General features: G+C 36.8%; 1 long non-coding RNA gene across 3 annotated transcripts in view; it reads right to left on the bottom strand.

The window, feature by feature from the left end:
* Nucleotides 1-656: 656 nt before the first annotated feature.
* Nucleotides 657-24,433, bottom strand: part of LOC117567893 (uncharacterized) — a 65,618-nt gene continuing 41,841 nt past the window's right edge. The window contains exons 4-5 of one of the 3 annotated variants that reach the window (XR_004572092.2): nt 10,251-10,400; nt 657-1,323 (exon numbers count right to left, since the gene is read on the bottom strand). This is a non-coding gene — a long non-coding RNA (uncharacterized LOC117567893). Of the gene's footprint in view, nt 1,324-9,971; nt 10,160-10,250; nt 10,401-24,433 lie in introns of those variants that run through there. The other 2 variants (XR_004572090.2, XR_004572091.2) reach the window with 2 other exon arrangements.

Raw genomic sequence — 24,433 nt, 5'->3', positions numbered from 1 at the left:
TTTCTTTATTATTTTAATTTATTAAATTTGGTTGATAACATAAGCTTACAGTAGTAATTCATTTTTTATTAATTATTAATTTGCTAATTTGTTTCTAAAGACATACAATTGTATACAAAAGGATTAGAAACATTATCCTGAGTCGGCTGGTGTTTCAGCAGGATTTGTAACTCGTAATCTGCAATGATAGCAGGACTGCGAAGGACTTTGCAGATATGCATAGGCAGCTATTGTATAGGAAAAACTTTATTTAACTATCTGAATTTCTGTGTTAATATTTATGGATTTGGAAAAAGACAAGGTGAAACAATTTCTAGGACCCTTGAAAAATGATGATACATATGTAGATCCTTCAATGTAAAGTGATAATGTGTGAGCACAAGAATAAAGTATTAGTCATAAATAAAAAATGTTTTGCGGTCTTAAAGAGAAATCCTGATTGAAGAATTTACTTTCTTCGTTTAATTTTGACATCATATAATCCTCAGTCAAGTTTTTGATCATGATTTTAAAGCGATTTTCGTAATCGGTCAAATTAATTATAATATTATTACATAAAGTTTTTATTTCATTTATTCCAACTCTAAATTTTGAAACGTAAATTCTAATAATAGAATCTGAAAGAACATTGCGCGTCTATAATAATGTCACGTATGGATTTCCATTGATTGATGTGTGACTATTTAATTGTACAATTTCATTATATAAATACTCAATAATTTTCTTCAATTTGAATTTGCTTAAATTTTAAAAGAAGGAAAACTCGTTAAGTGTTTAAATTTGATTATTGAAAATATATTTAACATTGGCTTTTATTAATAGTTAATTGATGGCGCGGCTATCACTGGACATTGCAGATGGTTGATTGAGCGATAAATAGCTCAACTCGGCGGCCCATTAGGGATCATAAATAATGACATCGGAGCTGGCTGATTCGTTGACAAATGGCGTTACAAACGGACGAAAGTCCCACCGACCAGTTTAAAAATCACGGTCGTTGTGAACCATCATCCGGTCGCACCGTACCATGACCATGATAAAAGATTGATTCAAAAAAATTGACCCCAAAGCTTGGGTTTAGTTTTTATGCAAAATCATTTGCTGCACCTGATGCCTCTGATGTGTCGGTGTTTTCCTCCTCCTTCCATCGCTGCGCCGGAAGTGAAGCATTTAGTTGTCCACATGATAATTTTTCAATGGCAGCCGCTGTGATGCAGCTCCTCCGCTCATCTGAGCATCTGGGCATCTGGGTATCTGGGCATCAAATGCACATTAGGCGTGGTTCTGTGGCGCGCCATTTTGCGTTGACAACTTCTCGCCCTGCTGAACGAAAAGAGCAAAGGAAAAGTGTTGGTTAATGCGACAAAAATGCAGCAAATGTTGTTTGTAAAGTCCACGGGATGGGATAGAGAGAGAGAGAGAGGGTAAAGAGGCGAAAGGCATTCTGTTTCTGTTTTTTTTTTTGAGTTTTGCGTTTTTCTTTGGCATTTTTATGGTCGCACACTCGAGTTAGTACTGCACTTCCGCTAATGCTGCCGGAAATGGCAAATAAATCTCATTTGTAATCGTGAAATATGAGTGTGTATATATTTTATTCCAGTTAAAAAAGTCTACTAGTCGGCTGAGTGCAACCTGTACAGTGCACACTCGCACACACATCGTAATAATAAAAGTTGCGAAACAGTTGCAAAACTTTCGCCAATGCTACTCGAAAAGTAAGTCAATAAAATGCCGGCAACGACTGCAAAATTGACAAAAAAGACCAGAAAAATACCAACAAAACGATGATGAAGAAGAAGAAGTAGTAGTGAGAGGGGGGAAAAAAGATATCGGCATATTTTCAAGAGCTTAGCGAGGACTTAGCGACTGTCGCCAATGGCATTGACAGGCGTCGAAGGACTCTTTCCGGCGCATTCGATTTGGTATTAAGCCATTGAAACTTTTATTGATTTAGTAGTATTTCTTTTGCTTCTGATTTTCTATGTGTTAAGCCCAACAACTGAATTCACTTTAGTTGCCATTTTGACTAACTTTTTGCACCATAATTATAATTTGGATTCATTTTGGAATTGGATTTTAACATCAACGTATGATGAAATAATTTGAAATAATCTATTATATAATTTTTATATCTATTATAGATTTTAATCATATTTTTAACATTGTACGTATAAATTTTAATTGTAATCATTTGTTTATTTTATAAATGACAATAGGTTTCTGTTGATAATAAGATATAATTTAAAGTATGCAACGTATGCTTAAGCTGCTATTCTATATATTTGGAAACTTAGAATAAATTTCATATTTGAGCAAACTTAAGTAATTAAAAAAGTATGAAAAGTCTGTTTAAGTAAACAATATTGTTGAGCTCATAAGTTTTTACTATTTTGATTTATTTACTATTTTTATTTCTTAGTTAGAGGTAGGTAGATAATCTAATATAATTTAAATGTAATAGTATATCGATATACCAAATATATCTATCGGTATATTCGGTATAGTTTAAGTTCCTTTTATTGAAAGACTGACACATTTTGTACTCTATAGTAAGTATATTAAAGCATATATGGTTTTTGTGCAAGTAGCTGCTGTTCATATTCCACTAAACAAAAGTATTTTTTAAAAAAATTTCAAGAACTCTTTCGAGAGATCGCTCAAACAAAATTTCGACACCTCATCTGGAGTTAGCTTACCAGTTTTGTTGTGTACATATTTACCCGAAATATATGCGATTGCCAGTCAGCATCCAAAGGTGCCGTGCTCTCTTTGTTCTTCGAGTATCTAAAGAATACAACAGGAACAACAACGAAGGGAAAATAAAATGAAAATCAATTTTCAAGCACACAACCCAACGGAATTTTCTCAAGTTGATTTTATTATTTACTTGCGCTTTGTACTTGGTATTTGTGTTTGTATTTGTATTTCGCATTTCGTATTTGCTGTTTGACAGATTTACTTGAATGCTCAGCACACATGAGAGGAGAGATTTGGCTGAGATGGAGGAGGAGGAGGAGGAAATTCGACTGCATTGCGTACTTTCTGAGGCACGTTTTAACTGATGTAAGATGTGTACTCAAGGGAGCCTATCATAAAGATGCGAGTGTCTGCGAATTAAATGCTAAGTGGATGTCAAGTGAATTGTGAGGAGCATGACTTCTTCAATTGAGTGTGAGCTAATCCAAAACTTTAACTCTGACTTTGGCTTAAACTACTTTCGGCCAATTGTTTCGCCAAGCTGCCTTTGTAATCCTTTTTTTTGTCCTTTTTTTCCAATTTCTCTCTCTGACTGATATGGCGTTGTCTGAGCTTTTTGATGTCTACCTTAGTATGTGTCTGTGTGTTTTTAACACTTTTTTTGCCTCTTCTGCGATTTCATGTACTTTGTTCAAACACACACACACATACACCTCAGCACTTATGTGAGTGTGTGTGTCGGAGGCAATGAAGTGCATTTGAAGCACACTTGATGCACGTACAGCACGCAGTGCCTTTTTAGATGTATTGTAAATGACTGCAGCGTGGGCGTGGCATGTCGACGCGGTTCGTTAGTTTTGACACACACACACACATACAGTCTCAGTCTCACTTGGCAGACAGGAAGAGGAAGTGTATGTGTGTGTGTCTATATAGCGTCTGTTTGATAAGTGGCAGCATTTTTTTCCTCTATTTCTCTTTCAATTCTTTTTGCTGTTGCTGTTGTTTTTGTTTCGTTTTTTTTCGTTTTTGTGCTGACACTACGTCAAGAATGTGTTGTATCCTTTGGGCTGATCCTTTTGGGCTGCAAACCGGTTGCCCACTAATGAAATTGTTAATTTTTGTTAGCAAAGTCACGTACACGATGTGTTGATGACGCTCAAGAGCCTCCTCTTCATGCCTCCGGCAATTGCCAACGCGCCACAAAAGCGAATAGAGTTGAGTGGCCAGAAAGAGGAGAGCAGCATGAAGAGAAGGTGATAGGGCTGGTGTCCTAAGACAGCAGCTCATAAGTCAAAAGGACGACCAAGCGGGAGAGAGATAGGGAGGAAGAGTTGAATGTTCAGTAAGTGTGCAACAGGCCAAATGAAAAGTTTCAATTGCTCCATTTCGATTTTTGCTTCAATATTTGACTACAACAACTTAAGACACACACACAAACACACACTTTTGCACAGTTGCACACAGACTTACACGAGTGTAAGTTGCACGTGCAAGTGTCGACATAAGGAGCCAAAAAAAAGCAGCAAAAAAAATATTATATAGTATACGGCGAAAAAGTCGCATTGCAGCTATTTCTGTTACGCTTGCCAACTGCTGCCCTACGGTTCTATGTGTGTGTGTGTGTATGTGTGTGTGGCTCACATTAATACCGTTTACCTACATCTTTTTTAGCTGGGGTAGCTCGTTTGGCACGTAGACACGCATACACACACCCTCCCCCCTCTCGGCTACTTCTCTGCTGTCTCCTTTATTTTAACTTTACGTTGCGCCTTGTCGTTTCTTCTGTTGTTCTTTATTTATTTATTTTTTTTTTTTTTTTGGGAGCCATTTTGCATTGCATTTTATTCAACTTTATTCACGTTTTATTTTACTTTCTCTACTTCTTCCTCGCTCTCTCTCTCTTTTGCCTATTGTAGTTATGCACAAGTGCAGAACGCTAAAGCTCCAAAAATGTCTGCTATGCATGCAACATTTCTCTTGTTTCTACTTCGTTTGCTCTTTATTCCTTTTATGCTTCCTCATATTTACGTTTAACATTTGCTGCAAGTTTTCATATGGAACTTGCCATTGTTAATGTTTGTATAAATTCGGAATTATAACATAATTCATTAGATACATTTGTATTGTATTCCATGTTATTTTGTTTTGTTTTGAGAGTATTGAAAGAATAAAAGTGGGATTATTCTCTTGAAAGTTTAATATTTTATTTGGACTTATTTGTTCGATTGCTTTTTAACTTTTACGCATAACGTTTGATGTAAGTTTGTGTTCATTAGGATTATAAAAATTGCCAATTAAAACAAAACACATATATTTGTATTGTATTTTTTTGAAACAAGAAAGTTACAGTCAAGAAAAGCTTGAGTGTGCTCGATTGTAAGATACCCGTTACTCATTTTCAATAAACCCATATTGTAAAAATATACCAAATTAATATACTAAGAATACTAAAATATACAGAGAGCTGTATTTGGTATATACCATAGAGTACAAATTATAGTATTTTTTTGAATTCATCGTGCCGGTATTTGAAGAAACTTTAAAATATTTGTTGTACTAGGTTCACTATTTTATTCCGAGCACAGGTTAACATATAAATTCTTTTCCCCTTTAAAGTGTTACTGTATGAAAATATACTAAAAGAAAATAAGTATTATATATTGCAAGTCTGGAAGCTACACAGTTTTATGATGATTTCAGTCCACGCACATAATTCTGAGTTTCTTGGAAAAGCTTGCGTAATATGTTCTCACTTGCTCAACTTTCAATTTGTGACCATCATCAGTTGCAATCTGAAGCAATAGGTGGTTAGGTGTGCCGCAAGGCTAACACACAATACAACACACACACACACATACATGCGGCGTATACGTAATCTGTTTAAATACAACAATAAATAATGAAAAACAGCAGCGCATATGCGAAATAACGCTAAAAGCGAATTTACATACAAAAAGTGGAGAAACACCAAAAAGCCGACAGCGTTACATATTATAATGGCCACAGGCAGCAGAGCTGAGTGGGAAGGGGGAGGCAAATGGGGGGGCGCGCGAATACAAGGCTCTGGGCAAAGCTGGTCACGTATTTTTTGGTAGCTTTGCATGAAAAAGCCAGAGGGAGGGGGCGAGGGGAAGATGTAGAGCAGCCGCTTGGCAATCATGAACATGCCATAATGCTTGTGACCGCGGCTATTAAATCAACACGAGCGTTACACAGACACACACACACACATATACCACTCACACACATACACACTCACAATACTTTGGCGAGTAAAAGAGGGAGCATTTATTTCCTATGATTTATTATTATTTCGTGTGGTTTTTTGCTATTATTTAAATTTTAAATAGCTGTAAAGTGCACACACACACACACTCACACACTCATACACACTCGGAGAACAATACGCCCACTAAAAATTGTATTTGCGGGCAGCCTGATTTTATTGTAGTCCTTACATCGCTTGCCTTTTAAACTGACGCTGCTGCTGTTGCTATTGCTGTTGCTATTGTTGTTGTTGTTGGTGTTGTTGTTGCTATCATTATTATTATTTTTATTATTATTATTATCGTGCAGCATTGTTTGCTGGCATGCAGTTGCTGCAGCTGCTGTTATTGTTGTTCCTGGCCAGCCATTTTGTGGTAAATAGAGTCGTTTAAATGCATACAAATAGTGCAACCGTGTGGCATGTGGCATGTGGAATGTGTGTGTGTGTCTCTCTTTGTGCTGGTGGAAAGATTTTATAATAACATTCATAATGCAACGCTTGCATGTCATTTGCAACATTTTACAACATCGCGTCGCGTCGCGCTGCTTTTATGAAATATTTCGTAGCATACTTTTTGGAGCAAGGCGAAAAAGTTCACTGGAAACTTTAAACGTGCCGCACTTTCGGTTGGGCTAATAAGTCGACTTAAGACTGAACTCAATTTCATGACTTAACCCACGTGACACTTGCTTGCTTGCTACATTTTGCGGCAAGCTCAACGCCACTTAGCTATGCTGCTGTCACTTAATGTCAACTGGCTGCTAATAACTTTTGTCTCGCAGTCACTTGCCATAAAAAATCGATGTGGCACGAGCTAGATTGAGCCACATTACAAATGATTGCTTTGACATACTCGCATGCCGGGTGGGGCGGTCGAGGAGGTGCGGCGCGAGGCGGGGCGGGTGCCAATCGCCTGCCACAAGATCCGCTAAGCGCTCAAGACACACGCTCACGACAGACATTCGGTGTCTCCTCTTGCTCTTCCCGGCCATATTTCAATTTTATTGCAGCCAATCAGCCCTCTGCCACGCCCACTGCTATAATAAATGGGTATCACCTGCAATATTATTCATAACATCCAAAGTCAATCGGATCCAAAGTGTAGTGAATTCATTCGAAAACTCAAAAAATTCTTCCATCATCAGCATAAACAACGTTCACATTTTCTTTCGTGCAGCTGCCCAATAAATGTTACTGAATGTCAACAATGAAATATGCTGGCATACTTGCCGTATACTTAATAATAATATAATAACAAATGGGGCGGTTGTTGCATAAACTGACATTTCATTTTCCCTCTCCCTCTCTCTCTCTGTCTCTTTCTCTCACACTTTATGTGTGTGCCTCATTTTGTGGGGAGCAGAGCAGTGAATGCAGCCAAAAGCAACATAACTGGCAACATAACTGCGATGTGGAATTTTTGCTGGCTGCTGTGCCGCTGCAGCAGCAAGTCAAATAAAAACTGGCTACAATACAAAACAAATAGAAATTTATTGCCTGGAATTTACGACGTTTCATGTGCTTTCGCCTTGCTGCGGCTTTCCGCTCATTTTTTTTTCGCTTTTTGGGTTTTTGGCAAGTTTTTGACTCTCCCGAGAATAAGTTTTTTTTTCTTTCTTTTTTTTGGTGTGCGCATATTAAATGCAAATTAGCATTAAAGTTGTTAATTGAGTTGAGCTGTAAGTTGGCTTGTAAAAGGGCGTACAAAATAATATTAAAGTAATTAGTTGTGCACAATCTAAAGTGAGAGAAATTCAAGAGGTTCTTAATTTAAAATGCATTTATATAATTAAAAGAAAGGAATATTGAGTTTAGTTTGTCATATAAGTAATTTAACTTTGAACTATGTTTTTAATAATAAAAACAAAATAATTGTTCTTAAAAAGGCGTAAGAATAATATTGATTATAGAAAGGGGCAGAATTTCAAAGAGGATTATTTGGTTTAAAATGATTTTAGACCATTTAATAAAAAGTCAATAAGAAGAAAACAAGATTAGGTTAAATTTGTCATGGAGTAATTTAATATTTGTACCTACTTTTAATTCGTATGAAGAATTATAATATAGAAAACGCGTCAAAAATAGTAATGAAATAGTTAGTTCTTCATAATGTATATTCTGAAGAGAGAGAGGGAGGTAGAAATGTAAGAGAATTAATTAGTTAAAAATGCTCGTAGAGTTTAAATAACAGTCCATAGTAAGCAAGTAATATTGGTTTTAATTTAATAGATAATAATTCCAATTTTAAACCGTTTTTTTTTATATATTATTATATATAAAAAGTGTAAAAGTAATTAGTTGTGGACTGTCAATATTACGAAGAAGGGAAAGAAATTCAAGGGTCGAAATTTGAAATTTTGTAGAACATTAAAATATAACTCAAAAAGGAAAAGTTTACTGTAGCATAATCAATTTCCAACAATTTAACTATTTCTTGGTCATAACCTTTGGATTTTTTATTATTTAATATAATATATGTAATATGTAGTTCACGATTAGGTTGTCTAAATTTAGTAAAGAATAAACAGTATTTACTGACGACTGACTTCGCTACTACTTCTATCGATTGCTGATATCGATGGCTTAGTGTCTATCAACTTACAAAAGCCAACCGATACTTAAGTTTCTATCGTGTTGCCTCCACTTATGTTACATTTATATAAGCAAGCAAATTACTATTTTATAATACATAGAAAATACATAAAAAAAAAATCAAAAACTGTGCAATATTAAATTGTTCGGGCTGTTATTTTAGCTAAAAGAAGTTTTATTAAATTTCACAGGGCGTGGCACAAGTTTAGCTAGTCAAAAGTTAAGCCAACAATAAAACAATGACAACGTTAGCAGCAAGCAACAGCAACAACAATAAGTTGCAGCAATAACAAGAATAATGGCAACAAACATTTGTTGGCACATGTTCAAAATAAAATCGCATCGCTTCGCTGCTTCTTTTTTGCGCAGAGTGTGTCCAACTGTCTGTGTGTGTGTGTGAGTCTGTGTGTGTGTTTGTATAATTTCTTTTTGTCTTATGGCTTTAGCCGCTGGCACTTGCAGCAAATGCCAGTTGCCTGACTTGCCTTCCCTTATCATCCCTTCCCTTCCTCTTCCCGCTTGCAACACTTAAAATGCATTTTGCTTTTTGGCCGCTCACTCAAGCCGCCGCCTTTCTGTCTCCCTCTTTTGGTCCTCTCTAAAGCTGTCTCTGGCTGCATCTAATTCGATTAAAATGTTGTAAATTATTGCACTCACATGGCTAGCCTTGCATTACAAGAGTGTGTGCGACTACATGTGTGTGTATGAGTGTGTGTGTAACTTGGCAATATTACGTAATGCTTTATTGAATTTCCCAATTCGAATCTATGTTTGCTGCCAGCTATTTGGCTGCTGCTGCTGATGCTGCTGCTGGCTTCTGGAAATGTGTTTTCAATGAACGTTTTGTGCGTTTTGCATTTCGCAGCATGAAAAATGTCCTTTCGCCCCATAAATCTTGCGAGGCACGTCGAGTGCTGGCCTCAGGCTGCGGTTTTCCTACATATTCGAATACGAGATTCACAATTGAATTCGAAATTCGCAGTCGCATTCGCATTCGCATTCGATTGCATTTCTTTTTGATGATATTTTTAAATAAATGCGTAATAACGATCGTAACTTTGAGTAGGAATGAGAAAAGAAGAGACAACAACTGCGGGAAGGGGAGAGAGAGTAAATTTATGTTATGACTGTGGCAGAGCAGAGCAGAGCAGCTTGCATAATGTATAGCCATACATTTAGTCATTTAGGCAACTGACGCATGCCACATGGGGCATATCAAATACTTTGCTTGGCCTCCACAATTTTGACGTAGGCTGTGCTCCTTCTTCTTCCCGTTCTCCTCCCATTCCTTCATTCCCCTCTGGCAGCCTGCAATCAAATGTGGCAATTTAATTTATTGTTTATTTGGCCAAAATGACTGCAAGGCTCTCTCTGCTTCAGAACGTGGTTGAAGTTGTTCCTTCTCCTGCTGCTGCTGTGGCACGCAAACCCGAAATGCTTGTAAATAAATAATTTTTGTCTCTGAACAACTAAGAGCAGAACCCTTCAATCATATCGCTCGTGCTCTGGCCAAAATTGAAATTAATGACTCGATGCGGCATGTATCTGGATCTCCAACTGTAGCTGTGCCCCACGGCTCGTCAATGATGCGTGCCTGCCCTGCCAAATCAAAGCAAATCACAAAACTTTCGGACGAATCGAGTCGAGGCATGCCCCAATGCCTACAACTCAAACTCAGACCACAACTTACCTCGCAAAGATGGAACGTGGAGCGTCGCTTTATGCCTCCCCCGAGGACAAGCTGCAAAGCATCAAGTTTGCGGCTGACGCAGCTGATTATTATTATTGGTGGTGCATGCCTATTGAGTCCGTTTCCGTTCCGTTTCCCATCTCCAGTTGCCTGCAAATAAACGCAAAATAAACGAATTTATTACATTTATAAATGGAAATTTGCTAAATATTTGTTGCAGCCACAATCGCGCCGCGTCTCTTTGCCACGTCTGTGTGTGTTTCTGTTTCTGTTTCTGTGGTTGCCTCTCGTGCAAAGTCAATCAACTTAATTAAAATTAAATAAATATGTATTTTTAATTAAAAATCAATCAGACGGCTATTCAGCTGATGACATTTTCAATGGCTCCTCGCATTCTCATTTTCAACAACAAGAAAGAAAGCTGCAGTCGTGTATGCTCGACTTTAAGTCACCTGTTAGATGGTTAATCCAAGAATCAATGTTTTCTAATAGAATCTACAATTATTCAACTGAATTGTGAGATCAAAGAACTTGCCTTAAGTTCTCTACAAATTTATGCTTATTTAATAAATTAATACAAATTTTGCGTGGCGATTATTGACAGCCAATTATTTAGGGTTTCTTCAGAAAATTATTTACTCTTAAAGTTTGTTGTCAATTCGTTTACAAATAAGAGAAAGTTTTAACATATGAATCGAAAATACTTTTTAGTAACTATAACGCACTATTTTTGCTGGTCGAAAAGCTATCAAACTCTTTTAACCTAAAGACAGCAGGTGCATAAATTCGATTGCAATCTTTCGATTTGCTCATTGAATGCAATTGACTGAAAAGCGCTCTTCAACATCGCAAATTGCCAATCTGTGTGTTATCAAGTCTGCATTCAATTTCAGTTTCCCATTGAATTCACTTTTTAGACTGCATTCAAAGCGATTAAAAGTGTAATGAATATTTGAGAGAGTTGCAAAAAGTTGCCAAGCATTATAGTTGAGTTAAATTCGCATTAACGTAATATAAATATTTATATTCGTGTTTTAATCAGCTATTTGAACTTCATCTAACGAGTCACACCTTGAAAATAAATATAGTGTAATTTCTAGTTGTCAGCCATTTACGTTTAGGTAGTTTTGCACATATATTTTCCTTAAAACAGTGAATATTATTTACCTGTAATGGTTTTCTTTTTGAACAAATTAATTTGTTTAAGTCTCTTTTCTCTTATCTTATTTATACTTGCTTTCAAACAACAAAGTTTAAAGTACTGCACCGATTGCAGTTTAAGCTTAATGAACTACAATTAATGGCAAGATGAAAAGTTTCTGTAGAATATTATATTTAATCAAACTGTCGCTCCAAATGCCTATTAAATGGATAATAACTGTTTTCATTATTGCAAACATCATTTAGTCAAACATTTCTAACAATTTTAGGTGCTTTGGTTGACAATCTGACATATTTTATCGATATTCGACATAGTTTAGTATTTTTCCTGTGTATTGTTTTAATATATTATAAGAGTATTGCCGTAGTAGAGTATTGAAAATTGGTACTTTACTACTTTACATTTATTTATTGCATCTTCTATTTAGCTGAGACAAAGCAAAGGTAATGAACTAGTATTTATTGGAATTCAAAGAATGTGTGTGGAATATTCGACGAGTATTCAACACAAAAGTGTCGCTGAAAATGCGTATTAAATGCATAATTGAGTTTATTATCAAATTGCAACGTTTGCTTATTACGCGTTGTTGCAAACTGTCATTAATCATTAATTGTTTTTAGACTTTTGCACCTGGCCAATTTCACAAGCTGCACGAAAAACTGGCCAACAATGAATGTGTTTCCGTGTGTGTGCGAGTGTGTGTGTGTGTGTGTGTCTGTGTGCCATAATTGTATGCGTACACAATATTTATTATTTATTGCAACAAGAACAACAGACTGTGTTGTCTGGCAGGACAACGCACTCGGGTCGCCTTTATCCTTGCATGGTGATAATGGGATGCGTTATAACTTTTAATTTTAATTTAAAATGCATTTCGGACATTGCACGCTGCACGCTGTCTGTGTTTATTCGCGAAATGAGTTTTAAATTAATGTGATTTTTGTTATTTATGAGCTGCAGCAACGTCGTGTTTAAAGCCACAAAGTGCTTGCATAGCCAAAGCCGAGGAGCATTTAGGCCAAATCACAGTGCGAAATGGCCAAACAAATCAGCAACAGGCAAACAAAACAAAGCAGAGCGACAGAAACACACACAAATACACTCGCAACTTGCATAACAAATGTAAATTGTGTCGCGCACACACACACACACACACTTGCACACACACACACACGCATGCAATACGCATTCGAGTTTTAAACTCATAAAATATGCAATCAATTTTCTGGCTGGAATTGAAACCTCTTTTGACTCAATGTACAAACCACACACCTGCTTTGTCTCTATGTCTCTCTCTCTCTCTCTTTTCCCTTCCCCCTCAGTCTCTGTAAATTAGCCCCCCATCTGACCCATCGTCCCAGCTCATTTGCAATTCTAATTGTTTTCCAAATTCATCAATCGCTCTCAACTCTCTCTCTCTCTCTCTCTCTATCTATCTCTTTCTCTGTTCCGCTCTCTTTCCCCATGCGAGCAATTGATTTAAGTGTTTGTAATGCGAGTAGTTGTTGTTTATTGTGCGCTTTGCTTCCATTTCATTGCGAATTGATAATAAATTGTAGGCTGTCAATAATTTTAATACCATGTGTCTATCACACTGTAATCCGCCCCATTTTTTTCAGCTTGTTCTTTGATTGATACCTATGATTGATTTGCAGCTGAAATATTGCCACATGCAGCGCAGTTGACAACGAATTTAATTTAACCATTTTTTTCACGACATTTCCAATGGACTTTTTGACCTCTTAAATTCAGATTGAATGCTAAATTAAAGAGCAATATGTTTAACAAAAAAGAGTATTCATGAAAACTATGGCTGCAATTGCTTATTAAATGACATAATTGAGTTTATAAATATTACTATTACTGTTACAGTATATTCAGTATATTTTTTATTTATTTTTATTTATTTATTTATCCAGTATATTATTTCGGTGACATCTTTTATTGATGTACCAAATATTCGGTATATTATAGTATTTTTCAGTATATTATTTTGGTATATTTATATAACGGGTATCTCACAGTCGAGCACACTTGATTGTAACTTTAATTAAATGGCATAATTGAGGTTTATGAATATAATTATTACTGTTGCAGTATATACAATATATACCAAATATAGCATTCGGTATATTTTTGTTTTTTTTTTTTCAGAATGTTATTTCGGTATATGTATTTATATTGCTTTCGCTGACAATCTGACATATTTTATTGATGTACCAAATATTCGGTATATTATAGTATTTTCAGTATATTATTTTGGTATATTTATATAACGGGTATCTCACAGTCGAGCACACTTGCTTGTAGCTTTCATACTTGCTTTATTTCTCTACGCTTAATATGTTTAAAGCAAAAGTGTTTGCTTAGCTTCCACCACAAATAAGTGTAGCATAGTTTTGGGCGCATATCAAGCTGCGTCATGCTACGCATTGCTGATTCTCATATGCGTGCAACGGCAATTCTCAGTCGACAGTTTAATCATAGAGTCAACACTGAATGAATTCCTTGTGCAGGTGCTACTCTCGCTGCTGCTGTTGTGCTGCTGTTGATCACGCCCCAAAAATATAATAATAAATCAAGCGTCTCTGGTTCCATGTTGCGAACACTTCCGCTTCCGTTGCGCTTTGTCATGCTCATGGGGAATAAACAATGCATTTGACGATGTTTGTTCAACTTCAAAAGCGAACTCAACATTTAGCGGCCCATTTAACACAATCAATGAGGTTACTAAGACTACAAACCCAGCAAAACCTCAATCAAGTGAATAAGCAAGCGGCCAAGCATTGAAATTTGATGAAGTCAACACGCATTAGCATTGCCTGCGTATGTGTGTGCGTGTGGCTGTGTGTGTGAGTTAACAACAACAAAAAAAGGAAAAAAGGAATTCGCTTATTTATAATCACTTACATCCTCCGAATGGAACGGCACAAAGAAAAGCGCCTCAGGTCAAAGAGAAAAGAAAAACTGGCAAGCAAACAAAATACACATTGATATAATTTGTTAACTGTTGAGGTATGCTGAGTGGGTGTGCAAAGAAAAAGAAATGCCAGCAGAGGCTTGATTAAGTGCGTTAATAATTGAATAAAGGGCGTGTAAGTGATATAATTTGATATACGATATAACAGGATAACTGTTAGTTCATCATTCATATTTCCAACTCAACCATTTTCTTTCGCTTTTCTTGATGTCGTTTGCCCTGAGTTTGGGAAAAATTACAAGAATATGGCACTTTAATTTGCGTGCCGCCCTTTTTGTGCTGTGTCTCATTTAATGATGCGTATACGCAACGTTGACCCATGCTGCCTGAGGCCGAACTATTGGGAGTCCAGCAGGGGACACTGGATATTAAATTAATGAAGCTTAACATTGAGTAAAATACTTCGATGCTGACGGCGCGCGGCATCAACAATAATTATAATCCGAATGCAACGTCAGCAACAAAAGGCGAAGATAGGGATCGAGGGAGGGAGGGTGAAAGATGGCAAATAGATGGCATTAAGCGTTTAGCGTTAGCGTTGTCTTTGCCACACTTTGCAGCACTCAACTGTGCAGCAACTTTATGCAATTATGTTAATAACAATGAAGCAGAGACTGAGGAATGCAAAAAATAAAAAACACAGGCAAAAGGAACGCTGTGCAAACTTTTGTTCAGTGCTCGACGACGTTAGTTTCGTTTGCTTTAGCTCGCTTTACACATAATGAAATAATTGCGACGCCTAAAAGTATGTAACAGCATTTGCCTGCGCACAGATTGCAAAGTTTTTAGCATATAATTTAATAAGTAATCGCTGCAGCTGAAGGAGGAAGAAGGAAAACGCAGCTGGATGGCTGGCTGGCTGGCAGCAGTTTATGCAACATTCCAGCCGGCAGTTTATGTGGCATGTGCCACAAAAATATTCAATTTTACACAGGCATTTTCTTCTTGGGGCCAGCTTTGCTTAATTGCAGCATAAACTTGGCCTTATTGGCAAGTCCGATAAACTTGAGCTTGTAATAGAGACGCAAGATGGGTGCAAGCGAATTCTTAATAAATTGCAGATTTACACAAAAAGGAAGGAAGACGACGTGGGCAGGAGGAATGTCTTACATATGCATTACATGTGTAATTTGTGCTGAGTGTGTAACGAAATTAGAACTTTTGCAGCGTCTAGAAAATGTTGCAGGCGAAAAAAAGAAAAATAAACGAAGAAAACTTGTGAAAATCTCTCTTCTTTTTGCGCAAGGAAATGAAGTGCCAGGCAGGACAGCAGCAGGCATCATCTCTCCCTCTCTCTTTCTCTCTCTGTTTCTGGGGAGAAGTGGCAGGCAGACAGTTAGCAAGTTGAGTCTATGGGCCAGATTAACTTGTAGCAGCACCAAGCACAAACATTGCATGCAACAATCGGGAGGCGGGTTTGGAAGAAGTGCCAAGGATTTCACCCATAAAATGCAGTTGAAGAAATTGAAAAAGTTTGCTTTTTTTTACTCTGTGCTGCTGCTGCTGCTTTCGTCTTTGCAATGTGCATAATGTAAAGTTCATGCTAGTTTTGGTTCTTAGCTGAGTCCGACCATCAGTCTGCCAGTTTTGTTTGACTCCTTCGCCATCATCTCCCTCTCTGTCTCTCTGTTTCTTTCTGCTCTGCTCTGCACATGTGTGTGCATTGAAGCATATCCTGCTGCTGCTGCAACGGCAAAAGAATTGCTTAAAAAAGCCAGTATATAAGTACACATGTATGTATTCAGTTCAGTGCAACGCCCACTTGGGCAACATGTGTTGCTCAACGCCTCCGCTCTGTGCTGCCACACAGACTCTTAAATTACACAACTTGACGCTGTTATAAAATTCAAATTAACTTCTCCTCAGAGGTTTTTCGGCGTGTGTGTTTGCTTGTCTTTTGCTCTTACATGAAAAATGAAAACAAATCTTAATTAAAAATTATTGTTGACACTTTTTGTGACTCTTTTTTTGTTATGCACTCGCTAAACTCTTTATCACAAAATTATCTTTCGCAATTGTTCCACATTTCTGTATGTTGGCAGCACTTTAAAGTTGAATTTAACTCAGGAATTCAAAAGAAATATGGCTGAAATGGGAAATGGACAATATAGAACCGAATACTATGTAATACGTAGAAAAGAATTTAAAGTCTTTGAAAGTATTTATTTGTTAAATTATTATAGTATTATTACAAAATGAAAAGCAGTATTTAAGTTCAACATTCTATTTAGACAGATGAAAACAATCTGAAAACATTATTATTGAACAAGGAATTCCAGAAGACCACTTTATGATATTCAACGTATAGCAATCTGGAACACACTAAGTTTGCATTTATTTCCATTTCAGTTTCATTTTAGATCACCTTATTTGAAAAATATATTGAGTCTGTGACACGTAAGTTTGACCTTTTTTACTTAAACAGACTACAGGAAATGTCCAATCTTAATAATTGCAATATAACTTTATTAATAACACCGAAAGCTGTCAATCAAGTACACATTTGGAACAAACTTCATAAATTTCATTTTGGTTTGGAACACTTTGATTTGAAAAGCTCGAGCACAAATAAATTCTACTTCTTCTACTTGAACAGATTAAATCAACTAAATATAATATATGATATATTATAGATTTTAAGATTAATCGTAATTGCGAATTCTTTTCCAATTCATAAAGTTCAACATAAATTTATTGTGTTGCTCTTTTGCTATTGATAAACAAAAAAAGATATCTTTTTTCATTGGACTTCTTAATACTCATTTTCTGCTTAAAAAGATTATCTCAACTAAATATAATATAATAATATCCAATGTGTTTTAAGAGTATGAAGTTTTTCCAAAAATATTTTCCAAAAATATATCCAATCTTTGAATTTTCACACAACTTTATTTAGCTGCTCTTTTATCGACACTTTTGCTATCGATAAAGAAAAAATAACACTTCGAGCTGCTTATCATGTAGCAATCTCGAACATTGAGAAATCTTTGTAAATCCGAGCGCATTATGCAAGTTAAGTAAATGCCAAAAGCAATGCGAAAACAGATTTGATTTGGCGCATAAAATTATCGTCGAGTTTTGGGGCATAATTTGCAGACACGAGCCCGAAATGCCGATGCGCAAATGCTTGAGTAGGCAACCAGAACAGAAAAGAACAGAACAGAACAGAACAGAACAGAGAAGAGCGCAAGTTGAAGTAAGCTCGTAGCAATTGAATTGGTGGCATGTACATAATTTTTGGAGGCGCCACTCAAGGCACACACAAACACACACACACACGCAGAGCATTAAGTCGAGGCTTATCGATTAGCTTAAATTGCCGTGCGTCGATTGAGCTTAATCTGCGCTTCCACAAAGCCCCGCAAAATCGTTGCGACGAAAGCTGCTTTTTGCTTTAAGCAGCTTTAAAGCAACTTCTACGTGAGCGAGTTGCGCAAAACTTTTCATGTGGCAAGCGGAAAGTTTTATTTTAACTTTGTTACGCAGTTTTTCGAGTTTTTTGTTGTTGTTATTATTACTATTATTATTAAGAACGCTGTTAACCCCTTGTTGCCGACCTATTTGGAAAGTGCAGCTAAACTTTGGCTTGCCACGCATGCAAATAGAGAACGTGAAGTGGAAGCTCATTGCATGCAAATAAACATTCAATATGCATAGAAGAGGACACACACACACACACACACACACACATACATACAAACACATAGCTCTACAACATGTCGCGTTACAGGATAAAGTTTTTGCTAAATTGTGTTGTTGTTGCTTCTTTGTCTTTGTCATTGTCTTTGTCTTTGCCTTTTTGTGTTGTCTCCCTTCGATGCAGTTCAGTTCACTTCCCTTCTCAATTTCTTTCGCATTCAATTGCTTCTATCAGTGCACTTTGATTTTCTTCCTCTTCAGAAAGTTGCTCAATTGCTTGCGCATGTTGCAAGTAGCAAGTAGCGAGTAGCTAGTTGCAAGAGTCATTTAGTTTTATTGCATTGTCGTGTGCGGTTTTGTAAGTTGCCAAAAACTATGCATTTAATTTTGTTATTTTATTAGTGTTGCAGCAACTTCACTTGCCACTTTTACTTCGTTAAAGTACGCCATAATTTCGGAGCTGATTCAAATCTCTTTTTCTCTCTCTCTCTCTCTCTCTGTCTGAGGTAAGTTTCGGGCCAATTAAATGGCTGGCTAAATCGGTTATCAGTGGCCAATTAGCAGCATATCAGAGACGTGTCTGTCACATGCTTGTTTCCTGTTTCTTTTCTCAGTAGACAAAGAGGGAAGAAGACCAAGTTTAAAATGCGCACGCAATGACAATTAAACTCAGTCTTGACTAATTAAATTTAATAGCGGCCACTAGAAGCAGGCATATGCAAATTAAAAGTATATAAAGCGATCTATGTTGGGAGGAAAAAAGACAATTATGCAAATAAATTATGTTATAAAGGAAGTTGAGCAATTAAATTCCCTCTTTTTTTGTGTTTAATACAAATAGTTGTATTAATTTAAATAGCTCGTAATGTAGCTCTACTTGCGAAATAATATTATACAATTGCGTAATACATATTACGTTGCCACAAACCGTGGCAAGCGCACATTTCTTCCACCTTATTGGCTTCCAAGTGCCTTCTACTCTGGCTTTGGCTTTGGCTTTTCTTTCCATTCCTTGACTTGGCTTGGCTTGGTTTGGCAAGGAAAAAAAGTTTCTATTTCTTTTTTCTGTATTTTTAAAGTCCCCGCTAAACCACACAACCTCAGGCCTCCGGGCTGCTTTCCGTTGCCAGCTATGGAAACTAGTCGTAAAACAGTATCCAAAGCCATGTCGTGCAATGCAACTGCAATGCAAACCTTCGCTTCGCTTCGCTGTGAGAAACTCTGCACCTTGTAGCACAAAATGGAAAGAGACAGCAACAGCAACAGCAACAGCGGCATTGAGAGAGCCACATCAAGGAGAGGGAGAATGAGATGCAGAGGGGCATTCACAACGAGGACACACTAAATCTACCCATCGCTGCACGCTTACACCCCACTGTGCCCTTTTAGAAATGGGCACAAGACAAGAAGTAAAGCGAAATTTTTATGCAACTTTTTCACGGCAAATGCTCTGGAAAATTGCGATGACAACGGCTTCAAATTTAAATCACCATAAATTGAAATGTCGACAAACCATTCATCTAAATAAACTAGCAAATTTAAATTGCAACTAGCCGAAGCTTCTTGTTGCCAAAGGAATTGCATTAAAAAGTTTTGCTTCGACATTTTAAAGACTCATAAATTCAGCAGTTTGTAATGAATATCTTTTTGTTTGTCTGATTTTGTTAATTATATTAAGTTTGGCATTAGTTCATGCAACTGTTAACTTCGATTGTAAGTTTTTAGTCAATAGAAATTCATTTGGAAAATAACCACCTTCTAGGTACATTACTCATACGTCCAGTGATACAGGAATGGAAAAATGATTCAGATTTGTCTGGTTTTTCGTTTCATGTTTTTAAAAGATAAATATAAATTTTGAATCACTGGTTACTATGACTTTAACGCATACTTGCAGTGAATATCAAATAACCAGATTTCAATTAAATCACTCACACGTCCACTAATACGCGTATGTAAGAATTGTAACTAAAAAAAGATTCAAAATTCCAAAATCTTCATCGATTTTACGTTTTTTTTTTTTCTGTGCAAAATATTAATTTTTAAATTAAATGATGTAACTCTTTACTGTATTTATCAATATTACCAGTGAATATATGTATATTACTTATACGCCCGGTACTTAACCGAATATATAAGAATTTTAATTGAAAAATGTTTAGAATTGTTAAATATTTTGGTTAGAATTAAAATGCACAAGAAGAACTATTAAAAAAGAACTATTTTTTCCTGTCTCCCATCATGGCTCATGGTTTTAAATTGCTAAACTTTATGATTTGACTTTGTCTAAAATTTTTGTTTTTCAAATACTTTCCGTTTATCAATTGCCATATTGCTGATACTTTATTAAAAAACAATGTACAGCTTTACTTTTTATTCATAATATTTTCCATAGCATTATTTCATAGATTTTTCTTTCCCTTTTTTTGGCATTTAAATATATTATTATTATTATTATTATTTCAATGCACGTCTTTTTTATTTGCGTCAAATACATTACTTACTTTGCTTCCACCTCTCTCTCTCTCTCTCATATTGTCCCCTGGCTAGTTTAATCTTTTTCAGTTGGCTAACAAAAAATAAATGGTGGCGAAATTGTCGTCAGCTCCTGTATTGCAGTTGCTGTTGTTGTTGCTGTTGCCATTGTGCTGTTGCTGTGTCAATTTTAGCACATTTGTTGCTTGATTTGTGCGCGTGCTCGTATTTTGCATAACAATTGCAATGCCAGGCAGAGGTAACGAACAAGGGACAGATGGAGGAAGGAAGGGAGGATAACATGGAGTCCGCCTCCTCTGGGAGCTGCATTCGGTACACAATTGATTTAAATGTTTGCGCACATGTTTCCAGCGAGCAGTGGAAAAAAGAAAATGCAAGAGAAACCGATGCGAATGCCCAAAAGCGCGAACAAGCGAAAAGAATTCACGTAATAATATGCAAAGTGAAAAAAATTGAGAAAGGCAGAAAGAATAAATGGACTAAGGGTTCGATGTGCATTCGAATGTTAACGGAGGGTGGAGAGAGCGCAGAAGAAGAAGAAGAGTAGTTGCAATTGTCGCAGCATGTCGCTGGGCGTCAACAAAATTTTTCCAACTCAATTACCAAGCAGCTGCAACGTGTGCAGCGTGGCAAATCTCAAGCGGCTGATGCAAGCACATAAACTCAAATATTGACAGACAGCATTAGCGTTTTAGGGACGCTGAAATGGAAGAGTGAGGGAGAGAGAGAGAAAGCGTGGTTACCTTGAAGCTAAAGTTGAAGCCTAGAATTTAAAGGCGTGACACGTGCGCTGGATGCTGCCTCTGCTTCTGCTTTTGCTATTTATATTTACCTGTCACAAACAGACAGCCAGACACTCTGACAGGCATAAACCAAGTTCCACACGCACACATCTGTTCGCTGGCACCTTGCACTAATAAATAAACAACAGCAACTGACAGCAGCAACAGCAACAGAGATGAACGCCGCCTGCAACTGCGACTTCAACTTCCATTTCAACTCTTTCTCTTGCCAAGATTCTGTCAGTGGCTAATCACTCATATAAATAAACCTCAGTTGTATGCATGAATAAGTACAAGTGTTCCTCTTCTTCTGCTCTGCTCTACTCTGTTCTTGCATTTTTGTAGGTAGCAAGCGAGACACAGAGTGCGGCATTCATTTGCTGTTGGTTTCTGGCTTCTGCTGCATGTTTGGCATATGTAAATTATGCCAGTGCCAAGTCAGCCATTTAACTCAGCAAGTGACTTGCCTCCCTTGCCTCTTGCTCCTTTTGCTGTCAAGAGTTGAAAATTTGCCGCTCACCCATCAACGTCAGCACATAACGTTGCAGCTCCTGCTGATTACAAAAGTCAACTTTCGGTCGCTCTCTCTCTCTCTCTTACTTCTCTCACCTCATTACACTCTTGCTCTTCTCTATATTTATCTCTTGCTTCTGCCCTTTTTTTTTGGGCATTCAGTGTCTGCAGTTGCGTATACCCTGCACTCGTAAATAGCACTCAAAACGGCATCATAAAGCTTGTGCAATTTATGATCCAATCGGCAGAGGATTGGAAGATTGAAATTGAGCCTAATATATTTGGCTCTAATAAATGTTGCTGAAGTTTTGGTGTGAAATAGTAGATGACAAAGAGTACATATCAATTGTTAACTTAAGTTAATTGTATAACATATCTATAATTGAAAATTAGTTCAAGAAGAGGTAAAAAGCTTAACCATGGCAATTTGCCCAAATAGGTGTCTGTACAATTAATTGTATAAAATATAGTATCTAGTATATATTTTATAGTATGTAATGCAGGTACAGTATTGTATAAATTATTGTGTATAGAATGGCATATAGTATAATATAGTAAAGTATACAGAATAGTATGTAGTATACTATAGTGAAGTATACAGTATATATGTCAATAATAGAAATGCAATTCAATATAATCCATATTATTTGAGTCTCAATAAAAAAAAACATTTGTAAGGTAATATAAAATCTTTAATATTTTTGGCCAAATAAACGACATTCCAAATGTTTATAATAACAAATCCATAGTTTCTATAGCTTAAACCTTAAGCCTTAAACCCACAAATTATTGCTATGCAATCTTTAATGTCTTTGGACAATTCTTATTATATTGCGAGGATTTCACTCTATGCAGAATCAAGAAAAAGTTTACAGGGTAACTGGCTAGTCTTGCCATATATTAACCTTTAAGACATCAAGTGTTTGCGCTCGTTCTTGTTGTTGCACTTCGAGTGAGCAAATACTTTATTAAAACTCTGTTCGGGGCGCTGAGCCGCTGAGCAAAGCGTGAATCATTCATATGCCAGAAAAGCAACAGCAGCAGCAACAGAAACTGTGGTTACCTCTCTCTGTCTGTGTGTGTGTGTGTGTGCAGGACGAAAGGCGCTAGGAAGATGGGCGTGGCTAATGAGCAAGTTGTGTTGTTTAAATTTTGTTTTACAGCTCAAGTGTTTGGCTTGAGACGCAAGTTAAATATATGTACAAGAATATACAACGTGGCGTATGCGCAATGTTTGCAGAGACCGCTCTTGAAGATTGTTGAAGAGGAGACACGAGACAGAAACGTTGCTCGGTAATTGATATGAGCACTAATAGTATTACGAGCGAGTTGTTTGCCAAGGCAACAAAAATCTGTGCAAAACCAGCAGCAGAAGCAGCAGCAGCAAAAGCAATGAGGGCTACTTTGGCGGCTTTTGGAGCAGCAATTTGCTTGCATCAGCTGTAAAATGTGCAAAAGGACAATTGAAATATATTGCCAGAGGGTGCAGAGTATCGACTCGAATGTTGCCATTCAGCTACCGCCGCCTTTTATCATCATTTCAAACAGCAGTTTGCTGTCAAATGCAGCTGCGCTTCGTCTCTGAGTCTCTGCTCATTTCCTTTTTCTTTGTCCCTTTCTCTCCCTCTCTTTCTCTCTCTCCCTCTGTCTCTTCCCTCACTCCGGGGTTCTTTATGTCTTTGGCAATTTTGATTCATCGCGTTGTCGAATGTCAACAATTTGAATCATTCACTTGACTTGGCGTCTGTAATTTGAAACTTTAACAACAAAAAATTCAGAATGTAGAGGGAAATACTTGACTTGGAAATACCCTAAACTAGAATGCTAGAATATGAATATTATTTTGTTCTCCAACTTCTGTATTCAATTGACGACTACTTGAATTTTTAAAAATGTGATTTTTAGTGACTAAAAACATTAAACTGAAAAGAGTAATAATTTGAACTAACTTAAACTTATAATCATTATAATCTTCACAGTTTAATTTCTTTATTTTTATGATTATTAAATTTTCAGAATGCAATTTGCATTTAGCTTGAAACGTTTAGCTTAAAGGGGTGACAACCAACGTTTTTCGCAATTTCGTATTTTAAATTTTATAGGGTGCTAAAACGATTATTCGCAAGTTTTAAATATTCATATTGCTTTACTAACTGTCCTGTCCCGTCCTGCTCTGTCGTGTCCTCTTCTCTTCTGTCTGCCATTTATTATACCATCGACTCATAGGCGAAGTCGACTGCCTGACGTCTGCTTGTCTGTCTGTTTTGTCAATTTCTGAGTGCCTGTATCTTTGCGAGTGCCTGCGTGGCTATCGCATTTGTCTATCTGCCTCGTTTGCTTGCCTGCCTGCTCGACTGTCTCTCTGTCTGAGTGTCTCTCCTCTTCACACACCCAAATACACACACACTCACATTGCAGTCATGTGTCAAACTCTGTATGTCGACTTCTGACATAATATTGACAGCTAAACAAATCCAATTATGCCCAACTCCTGTGGCACCATAACCAAAAACTCGCAATCGAATCGAATAGTATCGTATCGCATCGCCTGTTTTGTATGCGAACAGGATTTAGGCTGCTAACTTACGAAATATGCTAAATGCTGACCATG

Source organism: Drosophila albomicans, chromosome 3 (assembly GCF_009650485.2).
Source record: "Drosophila albomicans strain 15112-1751.03 chromosome 3, ASM965048v2, whole genome shotgun sequence".
NCBI lineage: Eukaryota > Metazoa > Arthropoda > Insecta > Diptera > Drosophilidae > Drosophila > Drosophila albomicans.
This window is presented reverse-complemented; position numbering and strand designations above follow the sequence as displayed.